At 53.5% G+C, this 17,086-nt stretch overlaps 2 long non-coding RNA genes across 2 annotated transcripts; both read right to left on the reverse strand.

The window, feature by feature from the left end:
- Positions 1-1,086: 1,086 nt before the first annotated feature.
- LOC147571809 (uncharacterized) lies at positions 1,087-6,652 on the reverse strand. The gene is made up of 2 exons (XR_015246737.1): positions 5,952-6,652; positions 1,087-5,149 (listed from the first exon to the last, which is right to left on the reverse strand). It is a non-coding gene; the product is annotated as an uncharacterized LOC147571809 (long non-coding RNA).
- A 93-nt stretch (positions 6,653-6,745) lies between these two features.
- LOC147571810 (uncharacterized) lies at positions 6,746-9,094 on the reverse strand. Its single transcript, XR_015246592.1, has 3 exons — positions 8,192-9,094; positions 7,597-7,703; positions 6,746-7,154 (listed from the first exon to the last, which is right to left on the reverse strand). It is a non-coding gene; the product is annotated as an uncharacterized LOC147571810 (long non-coding RNA).
- Between the last annotated feature and the right edge of the window lie 7,992 nt (positions 9,095-17,086).

A 17,086-nucleotide genomic window follows, 5' to 3' on the forward strand; every position in this document is an offset into this window, starting at 1 on the left:
ACCCAGACGTTCCCCCCGGAAATGGTCACAAACATCACAGGAAGGCTGTCTTTTGCTTGGAACACATTAATATCTAACATTTAAACAATGGCTCGTATGGCTCTTAATCTGACTTAATACTCGTAGCAGCCCCAGGAGGTCAATGTGTCTGTCCCCATTTGACAGATAAGGGACTGAGGCTCAGATTAAAAACTTGGCCCAAGGTCTATTCCGGAGTGAGAGGGCCAAGGCTCAGACACTGACCTCGACCTTCCAGGTGCAGCTGTCCTTGAATTGTCACCTCACACCTGCAGGGGGAGTGGGGCACGTCTCTCCCAGTTCGCTGACCCCCCAGGAGGGGGTCTGCCCAGATCTCCTTCCGGTGCCCCTCCCCCTTCCCTGGCTTCTTGTGCTTTTTGATTTCAACCTCAAACCTGAAACTGTTCACTGAGGACCCTGCTCAGTGTGCTGGAGAACGTTACCCAGAGCGCAAGGACAATGGGAAGTGACTGAGTGCGTGCCTCCCCGCAGGTGGCCCTCAGCCAGGATGGGGGGGCGAGGGGGTGTCAGGGTAGAGCCCTCCAGGGCAGTCACCCTCCCTCTCCAGAGCTGCACCAGGGGTCAGGCCGTGGTGCCCTCCTCAGGACTTTGCTGAAATCATGCCTTTACTTGGTTCCTTCCCTTCCCAGGCAGGCTTGCCTCCTGACTCCTTTACTGGCTTCTCCTGGGAGCATTTTCCTAATAAATCACCTGCACACGAGTCCTTGACTCAAGGTCTGCAACTGCAGAACCTTGAGCATTGGTGCATTTGTGCATTTGTGTCCCTAAACCCCCTCACCCCAGAGCCCCTTCATGGGTGCTGGCAATATCGTCACAAAGGAGGCACGGTCAGACTGGACTGCCTCTCCCCAAATCAGAGGCAACCTCTTCTCTGATCCAGATCCTCAGGCTTTCTGTGAAATTACAGTCTAAAACATTACAAAAAAATCATTCTCCACAGAGCCTAAAAGGGGCTGGGAAAATCCCCATGATTCCTGCCCTCCCCCCCCCCGGCCACCTTTATAGCATGATACACAACGTCCTCGATAATTGTTCTCAAGGACTCACAAATAATCCTATTTTCCCTCAAATTCCACCTCCCCTGCAGGCTCATGCTGGAAGTCTCTCCACCAGAGCTTTGACTGTGGCTCCAAAAAAACACCCCGGTCAGAGTCAGACGAGAAGCTGTTATCTCAAAGCTGTTACATCTTGATGTGAATGAAATACCAGTCTCTTCATCTATAAAACAAAGATAATGCCACAATTTGGCAGAGTGAAGATATATGATGGCAGAATGTAGGAGAGGGGGCTGAAGAGGGCTACCAGAATCTAAGGATTGACGCTCGTCACAGGAGGCGCCTGGGTGGCTCAGTCAGTTCAGCGTCTGACTTCGGTTCAGGTCATGATCTCGCGGTTGGTGAGTTCAAGCCCCACCATCGGGCTCTGTGCTGACAGCCCAGAGCCTGTTTCAGATCTTCTGTTTCCCTATCTCTTTGCCCCTCCCCTGTTTGTATTCTCTCAAAAATAAATACACTTAAAAAAAAAAAAAAAAGACGTTCCTCAGGATGACATTTCACCAGGGACACTGAAGGCCAGCGCTGTTTCCGTGCTTTCCAGATGTGGAGCGTGAGGCTGGCTCAACCCAGCGAACCAGTGACAGTTCTTCCTGCTACAAGGAACAGAGTCATGACAGCACAGGCAACGAGGAAGTGTATCCATCCAGATAACCAAAGTCCCAAGGTAGGTTTTCCAGACCTGGTTAAGTCACAGTCTAGTGACCTCATCAAGGACCCCAAGATCTCCCCTTATTCCCAACACCTCATCTTCATTCTGATGGCATGTCCCTCCTACTAGCTACCCTCATGGTCACAAGATGGCCAACAGCACCAGTCAGTAAGGAAACGCAAATTAACACCACAGTGGGATCCCGCACACTTGTATTCCAATGGAGAAAATTGTGAGAATCGACCCTTGCCAGGGTTGGTGAAGAGGTGGGGGAACGGAACGTTCACACACCGCTAGTGAGGCTGTAAAATGGCACAAGCACTTTGGGAAACAATGGGCGGTTTTTTTCAAAAAGTGAAACATATGCACACCATGTGACCCAGCCACTCCACTCCTAGGTGTTTACCCAAGACAGATGACAGCATACGTTCACGCAAGGACTTGTGTGTGGACGTTACACAGCTTGACCTGTATAGCTGAAAGCCGGAACAAGCCAAACGCTTGGTCATCAACAGTTGAATGGATAAATGCATCGTGGTACGTTCATACAATGAAATATCACCCAGCAATGAACAAGAATGAATTGTTGATACACCCAACAGCATGGGCGAATCTCAAAGCAAGTCTGCTACACGAAGGAAGACGGGCAAGACAGAGCACTTACTGTATGATCTGTTTACGCAAAAATTGAGAAAAGGCAAACTAATGTAGGGTAACGGAGAGCAAATCCGTGGTTGGCAAGGGAAAGATGACAGGAAGGAGCAGGAGAGAAAAATGACAAAGGGGCAGAAAGAAACGTTTGGGGTGATTCATATGCTTGCTATCTTGATTGTGGTGATTGCTTCCCAGTGTATACATATGTCAAAACTTATCAGATTGTATGCTTTAAATATGTGCTGTTCACTAATGCCAATTATGCCTCAGTAAAGCTCTCTTTTTTTAAGCTACTTGAGCAACATCGAGCATGGGAAAACACCACCAAATATAGAATGGTTTACCAGAGGTCAAAAGCAGTTCACCTCCACTTGGAAAAACCCACTAGACTATTTTGGTGACAGACCAAAGGACACCTCTCTGGTGACCAGAAAGACTGTGGCTAATTGTGCATCTGTGTCCCTAAACCTTATTTATTGTCTACCGTCGGCCATTCATGTGCTAGATGCTGGGGACAAACAATGAAGGCCCTGCCCTTGGTAGCCCAAACTCCAGCAGAGAAAGTCCACGAGAAACGACAACAAAACAGCATTCACACTCTCTCCCGAAAGCACGATGTCTCAGCCCGACGCACTGACCAATTTTGTTTCTCTGAGTCTCCGTTATTCTTGTGGCGGCCACCCAACCCCCTTGAGGAATGCATCCTTTAATGATTAGCTACAGTCAAGTCATTGTCAGCAAAGATTATTTGACGCTCTCTTTCTTCACATCACAGGACACGTAGCTGTCATAGTGTGAACACATCACCCACATCTTCTACTGTTCCCTTTTTGTATCCACCTGGCCCCCCATTAGTAGATTGGGAGCAGGTATGTACAGTGAAATGCGTTGGGGTCACACACCTGGATCCTGACCCTTCTCATCACTACACCATCATAATCTTGGGAAAGTAATATCCCTCCCCGATTCTCGAATCTTCCATCCATACCATGAGAATAATACATAACTTCCAAGATTAATGCGAAGGTGGCTAAGAGATGATCCCTATGAAGAACCGAGTACAGTGCCTGACACGCAGTAGGTGCTCAGTAAATTGAAACTACCAATATAATAATAATGGTTCAAAACCAAGCTCTATGATTCATCAGCATCACGCCCTTGGGCAAGTTATGTCACAGCCGTCATGTCGGTTCCTCCTTGGAAATGTGAAGGTTACGATGCTTATTTCACAGGCTGTATGTCAGGCTCCCCATGAGAGCTGGGTCAGAGATTCGTTACATTAGCACAAAGGGAGTGCTTGCTAATTGCCAAGCGATGGGCTTGGTGTTGGTGCAATTGGGATGGGAAAACAGAGACATAGTCTCTGGTCTCCGAGGGCTCAGAAAGCATACGCAGCAAAGTATGCTGTAGTAAGAGAGAAGCAAGTTTTGCAAATGCGAGCATAGAGAGGCACTTCTCCTAGGAAGAGGAAAGCTTTCTGGAGGCTACATTAGCTGAGCCAAGGCTAGAAGAACCCGCCAGGCTTATCCAAGGACAGGGGAGAAGAAGTGTCCTCCAGGCGGGTGGCCAGCAGGAGCTGGGCACGTCAGAGAGCCGCACATCACCCAGCACGGGGGCTGAGACTTAGGTGGCACGCCCATCACCCTGCGGGACCCCCGAAGGCACCAGGCAGGCTGGTCTCCCTCCCGCCTCTTCCCCATGCCATTGCTCCTGCCAGCCGCTGGCACAGAGCTGCGCCCGTGGCAGAATTGGCCCTGTCACCACTTCCAGACTGACCCGTGTGCAAGAATCCCCGTGGATGTGACAGCCCTCCTCCTGTCAGGCCCTCCAAAGTGACTCCCTGCCCCGAGCTGACACTGGCTGGTGACAATTACAGGGTAAGAGTGACTCCTCCTCACCGTGGGGCTTTCAGATCAGCGCTATTGTCCTTCTGGAACATGTATATTTCCCTGTGTCCTCCACAGCCCTGTGACTTCCAGCCCCTGATCAGTCGCAGGATCCTATTTTTGCTGAAGAGGCTGGGCCAGGACAAAGGTCCTAGATGGCTTTCTTTTGCTCCCTCCCAGTTTCCTTTGTTAGGCTGTCCTGTCCCCACCTGACACCCCCAAGATGGCTGATTCCCCATGACAAATTGGGAAGGAGGGGACGGAGGCAGCCAGCGCTATGGAGCCACTGTGCGTGCTGATAAGTTTGTGACAATTTGCTACATGGCAACAGAAAACTAACACAGGCTGTCAGGTGGAAATGGACTTTGTGTTTAGAGGAGGAAGAAAGGAAGGAAGGGAGGGAGGGACGGAGGAAAATCGAAGGGCACAGTGAACAAAATGTGAGAGAAGGCAGTGCCATGTGGGATGAAGGCAGAGGCAGAGGGAGGCGGGGGCCAGCTCGCGTAGAGACTTGGTAGGCATAGCAAATGTTCAGTGCAGGTGCAATCGGGGATTTCTGGAAGTCCTTCAGTGGGTGAGTGATGAGATCCGATTGATGTTTTCGAAAGAGCACTCAGGTGCTGTGTAAAGAACAGATTAGATCCTAGAAAGTGATAGAGGCACCATGGAGACGAGTGGGGATGGCTGCGAGAAGCGAAGGGAGCTGGAGGGGTGGGGGGCTCACGTGGCAGCCGGGAGAGGGAGAGAAGCGGGCGGATTCAGGATCTCTCTTCGGGAGGGCGCCCACCGGCCTCACGTGTGGGCTGGGCGTGGGGTGAAGCGTTCAGATGCACTCAACATGATTCCCGGGACCTGGGCTTCCGCAGCTGGGAGAAGATGGTGACAGTCACAGAAATGGCAAAAAAAAAAAAAAAAAAAAAGGGAGGGAGGAGCAGCTTTGGAGCCAAGGTGGGAAAAGTAAGACTTTTTTGCGGTCTGGAGCTGAGGTGCCCATTAGTCATCTAAGTAGAGATGTCAAGGAGCAGGCTTCAGGATGTTAGTGCTAGAGATAGAAATTTGGAAGTCATTACCGTGAAGATGATGTTTAACGGCGTGGAAGCGGATGAGGTCACGTAAGGAGAGAACGACGACCCAGGACGGAGCCGTGGGGTGGTCCGACAGTCAGACCCAGGGCAGGGGAGGGGGCCCGGCAGAGGAGAGGGATGGAAGCAGCCTGGGACGGGAGGAGGAAGAGCTGGAGTGTGAGTGAAGCCAGAGAAGCTTCAAGAAGAAGTAACCAGCCACGTGACCGTGACTAGCAAAGAAAGGGGCAGGCAGGGGAGAGGCCCCGGTCCCGCCAGCTCGGGGTCTGACGGCAACCAGGCAAGGCAGATGCTGTGGGTGGGGTTAGGGCTTCAGCCCAAAGGGAGTAGGCAGCAGAGGAGAGGGCAGGTGAGGAGGTAGGAGGACACGGGAAGGGACCCCATGAAGGAGAGCAGAGGACAGCGCAGAAGCCAGCGTGGACGTGGCGGGGGGGGGAGGTATCACAACACGAATCATCCAAGGACAGGAGTAGAGTCCATGACCCAGACCGCAGCGGAAGTGACAGAAGTGGGGACCGCCACCCGCCGACACAGGGGGAAACAAGGGCAATGCAGAAGCAGGTTCGGGGGCACCTGGGTGGCTCACCTGGTTCGGTGCTTCACTCCTGATTTCGCCTCGGATCGCGATGCCACGGTTCGTGAGTTGGAGCCCCGCATCAGGCTCTGTGCTGACAGTGCTTGGGATTCTCCCCCTGGCCCTCCCGCTCGCTCGCTCTCTCTCACTCTCAAAATAAATAAATAAACATTAAAAAAAAAAAACACACAGCAGGTTCAGAACGAATGCCATTTGGGAGCTAGGACACCAAGGATGTGGCCTAGAAGCATGTGGTGGCCAAACGGAGGTTCCAGAGATGGCGGGAGCACAGGACCACGGCCCGGGGGGCAACCGTGAATGCAGGCGAAAGAACAGGAGATAAGCACGCATCTCCGTGTTCACTTGTTTGCTTCCTCACCCTTCCCCCTCCGGAATACACACTCTCTAAGATCAGGACCCGAGTCTCGTTGTGTCCTGTTCCCCCGGCATGTTGATATGCACTCAGCAAATACTCCCGGAACAAAAAGGCATGCGAGGTTCCTAACTGGGGCCCGGCAGGTGGGAGCTGGCCTGCCCTTTGGGGGCTCGCTCCTACCCCACGCCTCTCCCTCATTTACAGTCTCTGAGGTTTACACACAGAGCCCTGGGGCTTGCGCAGGCGGTGACAGACAAGGGCCGCGGGAAATTTACAGCACAAACAGAACAGAAACACTGCCTGCAGGATCAGGAGACCCGGGTTCACATCCCAGGTCTGAACCTGATTGTCGCTTTGACCTTGCGGTGCCCCCCTCCTCCCACACTGCCCACCCCCCCAGCCCACCCCCCCACCCCCGCCCTCCCGCCTCAGGGCTGTGTCACCTGTAAAAAGTGAGGATTGGATTGTGTTCCAAACCTTTCTTTTTGAAATCAGCAGAACCCCTGTGACCAAACCTTTAGGGCTGGTCTGAGATATGAAAGACATCAAGGGGGGCTGGTCTCCGAGGCTGATGGAGCCCCAGAGCTCAGCCACATCCAGGCCCCCAGGCGGCCGCTCAGGGCCCCAGGGCACCTTTGCCCACTAGCGGTCCAGACTCCCTCTGTGTGCGCCTCCTGGTGGAGATGCCCGGTAGGTGCAGCCCCTTCCGGGTCGCTCGGCCTTCCCAAAGAGACCATCTCCTGGTGATGGAGCTCAAGCCCAAGGCCCTCTGGCTGGGATGTTGCTGTCTCCGTGATCCTGATGGATGCTGACAGCAATTAGCGGAGAGAGAGATTTCCCTGCAGAAAGATGGGAACATTTATTAAGCACTTCATGCCAGGAGGCAGAACACAGCACAAAATTCATTAGTACTTAGGGCCCCGGCAACCCCCCACTTTCACCCAAGGGCTAAAGGAAAACCTAAACTCCATAAATAAGGGCTCCCAGGGCCTTTTAAATCTTGGCTTGCACCAGAGTGGGATTTCCATCTCTCTAATTTGCCGTCTTATTCCCTGGGCATGTCAAGACTGATATGAGTTTGGGGTTTTTTTTTATTAAATCAAGCACCTGTCAGGAGGAAGTTTACTTCACCATCAATGACGTGGCCCACCAGCCATCAGCAGGTATCTGACCTCAGCCACTTCAAGCGCTTTCGAAAGGGCTGCCTCCCTTGGTTCCCTTAAGGCTTAATTTTCTTAACAAATCACATTAGGGGTTCTTAGCATATCACAATGCTGGCACCTCACGTCTCTGCCTGTCATCGTTTCTTCCCCACTCACGCGGTGTTTGGGAGTTCTTCCAGGAACGGGTACCGAGCACCTTCCATGTAGCAGACTCCACGCCGGGCCCTGGGAATACAGAGCTATTTTACTCCTGTCTAAAGGGTCCCTGCCCCCAAGGAAATCTCAGTCTTGGGGTGAGGGTGGGGAGCTTTGCTGGCACCACGGCCTGTTGAGCCAGGATACAGGAGGGAAGCCTAATCCAGTCTCAGAGCAAGACACCTGAGGAAGGGGCAGCCCAGTGAGGAAGGGTATTTCCAGGGCTGGGAACTGCATGTGCAGAGTCGCGGAGGAGGACGAACAAACAGGACGGGCGTAGGGCCCTGCACGTTTGGAAAGGCTGGGAAGTGGCAGACAAGTGAATGCAGAGACAAAGGAGGCCAGTGACTTAGGCAGGGGACGGGTCATGAACTCTTGGAGGCTCTAGCTGAGAGATTTGAACTGTAGCCTGGAGAGAAAGGGGAATCGCAAAAAGCCGAGCTATGCCAGTCGCCACCAATATTTTTACGTGGCAATAATAATTTCTTAGTTGCAAGTAACAGAAACTCAACTCTAACCTGCTTAAATAAATTCTGGAGCTTTTCTGGCTTCAGGCATGGATGGATCCAGGTGCTCAAGCGATCCCATCAGGACTCAGTCTTCCTGTGTCTGTACTGGCTTCAGTGTCAGACAGACCGTCGTCACATGGTGCCTGCTGGCAATTCCAGTCTAACCCAACAGCCGGTATTAGCAAACACTATTAACTGCTCCCTTGGTCCAGACGGGATCCTAAATAATTTCTAAACATCTAGTCGTTTAAACCTCTCAATGACACCACCAAGTGGGTGCTATTTTAACCCCTTTCCATAGATGACAAAGTCGAAGCACTGAGAAGTTAAGCACTGGACCCGAAGTCACACGGCTACAAAATGGCAAAATTGGAATAAGAACCCAAGATTGCTGCCACAGTCCACACAAATTTACCAACCCCTTATCCACCTCCCTACGTGAGCCTCACGGCTTGGAGTCCCAGCAGAAAACCCCTCTTCCTGGGGCGCCTGGGTGGCTCAGCCGGTTAAGCATCTGACTCTTGGCTGCGGCTCAGGTCATGATCTCACGGTTTCGTGAGTTTAAGACCCGTGTCGGGCTCTGAGGTGACAGTGCGGAGCCTGCTTGGGATTCTCTCCCTACCTCTCTCTCTCTCTCTCTCTCTGCCCCTTCCCCACTCATGACGTCTGTCTCTGTCAAAATAAATAACTAAACTTTATGAATTTTTTTGAAGTTTGTGTATTTTTGAGAGAGAGGCAGACAGACAGAGTATGAGTGGGCGAGGGGCAAAGAGAGAGAGGGAGACACAGACTCCGAAGCAGGCTCCAGGCTCCGAGCTGTCAGCACAGAGCCCGACGCGGGGCTCGAACTCACGGACCGTGAGATCATGACCTGAGCCGAAGTCGGACGCCTGACGGGCTGAGCCACCCGGGGAACCCCTAAATAAATAAACTTTAAAAACGGAAGGAAGAAAATCCCTCTTCCTGCCTATTCCATCCTAAGACCTGGCTCATCTTAAGACCTAAGACCTCATCGGACTGGCTTGGGATCGACACTCACCCCCAAGCTAACTGCTAAGTCCAGAGAAGCAGGATTTGGCAGCTGGCCAGACCTGGGCTCTTCCTGCCCCCAGGAGGGTGAGGTAGCCTGTCCCAAACCTCATGAGCTGAGAGCGAGAGGGCTGCTGTCTGGAGGAAAGTCTGGGGGATGTTACTGAAAAGTAAGGGTTGCCAGGCCCCCAAATACATGGATACCAACAGCACCACAAATAGTAATAATGCCCTTCGCGCCCACGTCCCGCATGACCTTGAAAAAGCACTCTCTCATTCGTCGGCACTCTGGTCTCCGGGACAGCCCTGGGGGACGAGAGGCGATGGGGTCCGTGTTCCAACTACGGAGCCATGTTCGGAGCAGGAAAACATCTCTCCGGGGATCACGGTGAGGAGAAGCAGCCCCAGAACAGAGTCCTCCTCGATGCCACCTGCCTCCCTGAGTCCCACGACCGCAGCCTCCAAGGCCCACGGTCTGCCCGCTTCTTCCTCACGGGAAGGAGGCAAACGACATTGTGGCGGCCGAGACTGGGATGGCCCCTGGATTTGTCACGTCTGAAGTTTCTTCGAGGACGATCCCCTGACTTGTGTTTCTTCGGTGTGATTCGGACAGCACCGGCAGGGCCGAGCACACGGTCAGAGCCCACGAGGTGCACACTGAGTTGAACTGAATGAGACAGGTCACGGACTTCTGCCCCCGCCCTGCCGGCTCCCGGTGTGCTGGCGGTCGCCTCCACGAAGCCCTCCAGACCTGCATCCGGCCGGCTCACCGTCATGAACGCACAGGGATCAGTCCAGGCAGCTCATTACTCTCTGTGCAGCCACACAGGCCCAGGTTCCAGTGACGGCGCCCCGTGTCGGGCAATTACTTCACGCACGCGTTCCAGAGCTTTCCTGAACGCCCGGGAGCAGTAGGCACTCAGTGGGACACAGCCGGGGATAAGACAAATAATACGAGCTCGGAGCTCATGTCCCAGTGTGGAGGATACAAACAAACCAGTATATAAACACCACTCCAGGGGCCCCTGGGCCCCCGGGTGGCTCCGTGGAGCGTCCGACTTCGGCTCAGGTCCTGGTCTCGCAGTTCGTGAGTTCGAGCCCCACGTCGGGAGTGAAGGAGCCGAGCCCACAGAAGTGCCTGCACAACATCGGGCGAATGAGCGAGGTGAAGTCGCTGTCATTCCTCCCCTTCCCTACCCTGGCTTAACACGAAGGATGTCTCACGGACGGGGTGAGGGCAGGCCCAGGACTAGAAACAGTGTCTCTGTGCTACCTTCCAGGTCTGTCTCTGCTCCTGCCCTGTCCCCCTTCTCCAAGGGGGAGAAAGGCTGATCTGGTTGGACAATGGGCCAAACTTGCCAGCGAAGATTCCAGAGTCGGGACAGAAAACCTCTCCTTCCTCCACCTTCTGAGAGTCCAGAAGGACAGGAGCTAAGGTGGACCCTGAGCTTGGCCTCATCGTCCCTTCCTCTCCCTTGAGGATTTCTCTTCCTCAGTCAGGTGCCCTGAGCCCACTCAGAGCTAGGTACTGTGCAGACAGCCTCTCTGCCTCTGTCTCTCTCTTTCTCTCTGTCTCCCCCTCTATCTCCCTGCTTCCTTTTTCTCCAGGGGCGATGCTCTCTCTGTTCTGCTTTGCTCACGGAGGCAATAAGGCAACGTGTTAAGGGCTCCAGAGCCAGACTGCCAGGTTCAGCCTTCTAGCACTTGCTGTGTGGCCTCCCCACGTGGCTTAGCCTCGCACATCCAGTTTGCTCTGTCCATCCAACAGGCGCATAACAATGATTTTCATTTCAAAGGGTAGTGGAGAAGCAGCTCAGAGACTGCTGCGTACATGAAACAGCTGTTTTCGTAGCTCGGGCTACTCTAGGCTGTTTCTAGTAGCTCGGGGTAAGGAAGCTTCTTAGACCATTAAGATGGCCTGAACAATCTCTTCATTTACCAGCCCTCCGCACCGGGCTTTGTGTCGAAGGCTCAGCTAACAGGGACAGGTTCTTGTCCCTTCTGTCTTCTGGGCCTGCGCCCGGCCGTCCTTCCACTGTTCCTGTCTATTCCTGGCCATGATCTCATTGAAAGGCACCCCAGTCTCACCCCGATGTCTGACACAAGCCTTTGGCTCTGTGATTGCAAACGTTTGGCTGTGATTTTCTCTCCTGTTGGGAAGAAATGCCTTCTCCCTCCTGTCTCCGCCCTGACAAGCAGCGAGATAGAAAAAACAATTGCCTACCGGCTTCAGACAAGGCCCCCAAAGCTGTTAGGAGCTGCCTCCCCTCCCCCACCCCCACGCCTGTTCCCCTGGCTTTCCCCGGCCCGAGCTGGGGAGGGGAGATCCAACCTCTAACCCTCCTCGGGCTGCGGCATTGACTGAATTAATCAGAGAGGCAGACGGCAGCCATTCAGCCTGAAGGCCACCTGTGTTCCAAATCTGAAAATCCATTCACTCGGGAAAAGCAGAGAGTCCCATGGGAGTCGAGGGATTTCAGTTCGCTGAACACTGCTTTGGGCAAATAAGCAATTTTATTTCCTCTCCCCCACCCCCTTAAAAACATCAATGAAGTGTTTTGTGGTGTTGCTGACAGCACATGTCACTTGGAAGCTGGAAATAAAATCTTCTTTGAGCTATTTATAACTGGCAAATGGAAGGCAATGGAAAGGAAACTAAGACTAGAGCTGAGAATGGGGGTGGGGGTGGGCCGGAGCTGGGGGCCAGGCCCCACTCCCGGCTATGAGCTCAGCCTAAACTGCTCAGAGCCCCGGGACCCTGATTCTCCTGCCCCGCTGCCCACAGAGGGAGGGCGATGAGAAGCGTGTGGACAGACGAGCTGGGGCGGACGGGGGGCACACCACACGCTTTGCGAGGACAAGCAGTGCACTTTGTAAACTGCAAAGTGCCCCTGCCAGTGACACGTCTCGAGGAAACTGAGGAACTCTTTTTCTCGAAGAAGGTGAGCCCAAGGATTCCTGATTCTTTTTTTCTTTTTAAAGAAAACATCGAAATCCAGATTTTTCCGTATAATCTTTCACTTTGTGCTTTCTCCAGCTAAGTCGGAGCTTTTAAAATCGGTTAAACAACACCGACGGGCTGGATTCAGGAGAATCCAGGAGATTCAGGAGACCGAAGGTCCCCCCCTTGGTAAATCGTGTTCTAGCATCTCCTGGTGAGATGTTTGCATGGCCGCTCAAGGAGAACCCAAATCCAGGGTCATGACTTCTTCAGGTCCAAACCTGAGTGATCGCGGCTCCCTCTCGAGCCAACAGGTGCGAGCATCACCCCACCCGTTCACCAGAGCCGGGAACCTGAGCCTACCACCTACCCCTCCTCCCTTAGGTTCCGTCCCATTGCATAGTTCTGGAATTCCCATCCATTACCCCGGGGGCCTTGCCTTGATTCAGCCCCTCCCCGCTCTGCCTGCTCCTTGCCCACCTCTGCCGAGGTCATTACCACAGCCGCTAACTGGACCCCGCCACCAGGCTTTCCCTTTGTGCGGACACAGCCTCAAGAGCGATGGCCGTGCCTCTGGTCTCTGCCACACCCAGGGGACAAAGGAGGCCAAGTCCCCTCACTTCCTTGAACCTCAGGTCTCAAACAGGCTCCAGTTCTCATCAGAGATCCTACAACACCAGGAACTCTGGACCCCACTCAGGTCCCCAGGGTCACTAATCGGATCAGCATCACTTCTCCTTCCTGGGGAGGGACGAGTGGGTCGTAGGTATGGAGGAAGGTGCCAGCAGTGCTCCTCCCAAATCTTTCCCTCCTGGGAAGTAGGATTTCCCTTTCCCCCTACGGAAACACGACGAGTGGGGAATAAGAGTTCCCATGCAACACAGCGATTCGTTATTGGCAGCAAGACAGGTAAAGAATCGCTTACCCCTTTCAGACAAGCCCCAAAGCTGTTTAGGGTACCCCCGACAACCTTGCCCTCGTCTGCACGGTTCTTGCCACGCTTGAAGAATGCAGCTGTTGGGGCGCCCAGGGGGCTCAGTCGGCTGAGCATCCGACTCTTGATTTCAGCTCAGGTCAAGATCTCACGGCTCGTGAGTTAGAGCCCCACATGGGGCTCTGTACTGATAATGCAGAGCCTGCTTGGGACTCTCTTTCTCCCTCTCTCTGCCCCTCCCCTGCTCTCTCTCTCTCTCTCAAAATAAATAAACTTAAAAAAAAAGTTAGAGTACGCTCAAACAACTCTTCTCTCGTTTGCATGGTTCTTGCCACGTTTGAAGAACGCAACCGTTCATTTAATGTCCTCAGCTCCCCCTACTAGCCCCGAAGCTTCCTGAGGGCAGGAGCTGTCTCTCCTGTGTCCTAAGGGCTCAGTTCCCGGCCGAGGTGCTGGCACATTGCCGGGCTCAAGAAACGCTTATGCAAGTGAACTACATCTGGTGACAGGAATACCCTCAGCCACCCGGTCCCCACGATCCCTCCAGACCCCCTTGCCCCGCGCCAGCCTCCACTTACAGGGTCACCCCATGACACCCGACCCCCGTGTCGGGTCTGGGCGGTCCGGGGTCTTCAGAGCAGGACCGGCCCCTGCCTCACAGACAGTCCCCTGCTCTGAATGTGCCTGACGCACGGCCCGTGTTCCTGGCCACACCATCGCCCCAGCACTTGAGGGCCAGCAGGGCGCCACGCCACAGAAGAGGGGCTCGAACGGCCTGCAAATTGCCAGCAAAGCGATTCCGCTGCCACCCCTCATCATGTGACAGACAACTGTATCTCTTTACAGAGGAGTAGACAAAGGCCCCAAGAGAGACACGTCATCCGAGCCAGGGGTATGGAGTTCGTCGGAGAGAGAAAGAGCATTCCCCCAGAGGGATGGACGGACAGCTGAGCTGGTGACACGCTGCAGTTTGGAAACAGACAAGCCCCCGAAACAGAAAGACAAGGCCAGGGCAAGATGAGGGGGTAGTGCACAGAAGGTTACCTGCCGGAAGTTTCCGTGAGCCTGCCGTGCTGGCAACGTAGGGTAACGAATAGAGAAGTGGCCTCAACCCATACGGCTGACTTACCATGAGATCCAGGAAAATAACCTGAATTTCCCCAAGCCTACACTTCCTTCTCTATTGTGACAGTTGAATTAGGACCAACTCTTGGCACCCCCAGTGCCAGCCCTGCATCCCCCTCTTTGCCACACCCTGGCTTCAGCTTAACCGCGTGCCCTGCCCTGGTCCATGGGGTGTTAGCTGTCACAACAGGAGCAGAGACAAAGTGAGCCTGGCTGCCATCGTGCTGGCTTCTGTGCTCCGGTGATCCACCGTGACCCGAGCGTCCCCGCGGGAGCTGCCGTCCCTCTGGCCCAGAACCCGGACCTGAGCCCGACCCGCAGGCTGAACCAGAACCTCCAGCAGAGCACAGCCCAGATCGGCCTGGCCATCGTACACCCAGTCCCCGGGAAGGCCGGTGAACACGGGATAAATGCCGTGGCCGTATGTCGCTGGGTGTCACGTAGCAAAAGACACTGAAATACTCATCGGTGGGGGCAGCCCAGTTCTGGTGAACTCGTGGCGCCATGCTCTGAATCCGAAGTCATGACGTTGGTGAAAGTCTCGGAGGCATTACCACATAGGCCAAAGGGGGTTGTTGATCCTGTGTTGGGTAAGTAATCCAAATATGTCTTCAATGGGGCAAAAGAGGGAAATGATTCCATGTAATCATAAAAGCAAAGTGAACTATGTTATCCCACCCCCCCAGTTCAGCCTTCTTGTAGAGATGTGCCCGTGTCACTTCTCTGGAGCGAGCGATAGTCACTCTAGAGCCCCACGACCGCCACCCAGCCTCCACTCTTCCAGCTTCTTTAGAACCCAGCTGCCTGCATTCCTGGGCCCACGAGCCTCTTTACAGCAATCGCTCCAACGTCTGTGTTCATCCTCACATCTCTGACTCTGCTTCTCCCGCCTCCCTCTTTCCTTATAGGGATCCCTGTGGTTACATCAGGCCCACCGGGATAATCCCAGATAATCTTCCCATCTCAAGCCCCCTAATTTAATCACACCTGCAAAGCCTCTTCTGTCATTGAGGACATACTCACGGGTTCTGGGGATTAAGACGTGGACATCTTTGTGTGGAGTATTATCCTGTCCGCCACAGTGAGTTTCTGACTCCCATCTTAGAAGCGCAGAATTCGGAAACCAGGAAAGGATCCAGAAGAAGGAAAGGATATGGACCGTCACGAGCACTGTTCACATATTTCACGGTTTTCCCTTCTGGTCACGTGGTAATATGGTACATCTCAGCCCCTCCTGGAAAGCCGCCATCCCCTGTGATTTGCTCTGGTCATCGAAAGTGTGATTTGTCTGCGCTCTCTCTTCCCTGTCCTGGCAGTTGGTGGCCCCCAGGGCAGCCTGAGTCCCAGAGCGAAGCAGACCCCCAGATATCCCATGATGGACACAGAGACATTAGTGAGAAATAAATTTTGTTGTTTCCAACCACTGAGATTTGGGGGCCTAACCGAGATCGTCCCAGCATTCAAAAGTTCAGGGCGGCCGGGAGCATGTCCAGCACAAGACTCCGTTGTGATTCTATGTCCCCAGGTATGTCCCTAAAGACTCCCATCCATTGGTCCCGAATGAGCTGTCTTGGCCAAGGCCCAACAACAAAGAATCCAGGGATCAGAGTTCAAACTAAGACTTTCTAAATCCCGCTAAGTACATCCCTCTCGTAACTCTCTGAATGCATGCGCACGCACGTGCACACGGAGAGAACAAAGCCAGCGTGCTCCCAGAGAAGCTGGCCCTTTGCGCCTTCTTCCACGTGCCCAGTCGCTTGCACAACCCCAGGCCAGAAGAGCCAGTGCGGTGCAGAATGGGGCTGCAGCAGGGAAACAGCAACATTGACTCTAACTCACTAGGTCACTCGGAAGGCATAAATGGGGACGAGGATCTAAGCCGACGGATGCGGAAGAGAGATGCCCAGCCAAACGAAGAGACCTGACGGGCTGGTTATAATTGTGTCGGCCACAGCTCCTTGGCCCCAGGAAATGTTAGAAGACAGAAACCCAGACAGCCTGAGTCCTGGTGAGGCAAGCTAGTTAAGGGCCAGGAAAATCCTCCCCCACATATGTACTCACTAGAAAGGTCTTCGCTGGTGACGGCTATTTGCCAGAGAGCCGGGCCTGGAAGACAGCTTGAAGGAAAGGGAGAAAACTATGGTGTGCGGGGGTGTGATTTGGGGGCCTGCATGTGGCACGGTATGGGTTGGGATGGATAGGGAAAACAGAACACAATTTGTCTTAGAAGTAAGTCCAGGGGCACCTGGGTGGCTCAGTCGGTTAAGCGTCCGACTTCGGCTCAGGTCATGATCTCCCAGTTTGTGAGTTCAAGCCCCGCATCGGGTTCTGTGCTGACAGCTCAGAGCCTGTGTCTCCCTCTCTCTCTCTGCTCCTCCCCTGCTCATGCTCTCTCTCTCTCTCACTCTCCTTCAAAAAAATAAATAAAAACATTAAAAAAAAAAAGAAAGAAGAAAGAAAGAAAGAAAGAAAGAAAGAAAGAAAGAAAGAAGAAAGAAAGAAAGAAGTCCAGACCTGTCCTCCAAGGGTGTACTTAGCACAGAGGCTGTTCTCAGCAAATGTGGCAGAGAGGGGCTCTGTAACTTGGAGAAGATTAAATCCCACGATTCGGTCATGTCTTTACGTATTCGTCCATTCATGCATTCATTCATTTATTATTCTTTCTTTTAAGAAGCATGAATGGGGGCACCTGGGTGGATCAGTCAGTTGAGCATCCGACTTCAGCTCAGGTCATGATCTTGCGGTCCGTGAGTTCGAGCCCCGCCTCGGGCTCCGTGCTGACAGCTCAGAGCCTGGAGCCTGCTTCGGAGTCTGTGTCTCCCTCTCTCTCTGCCCCACCCCCGCTCACACTCTGTCTCTCAAAAATAAATAAAAA

This window comes from Puma concolor, chromosome F2 (genome assembly GCF_028749965.1).
Source record: "Puma concolor isolate L17-30 chromosome F2, mPumCon1.1.hap2, whole genome shotgun sequence".
Taxonomy (NCBI): Eukaryota; Metazoa; Chordata; class Mammalia; order Carnivora; family Felidae; genus Puma; species Puma concolor.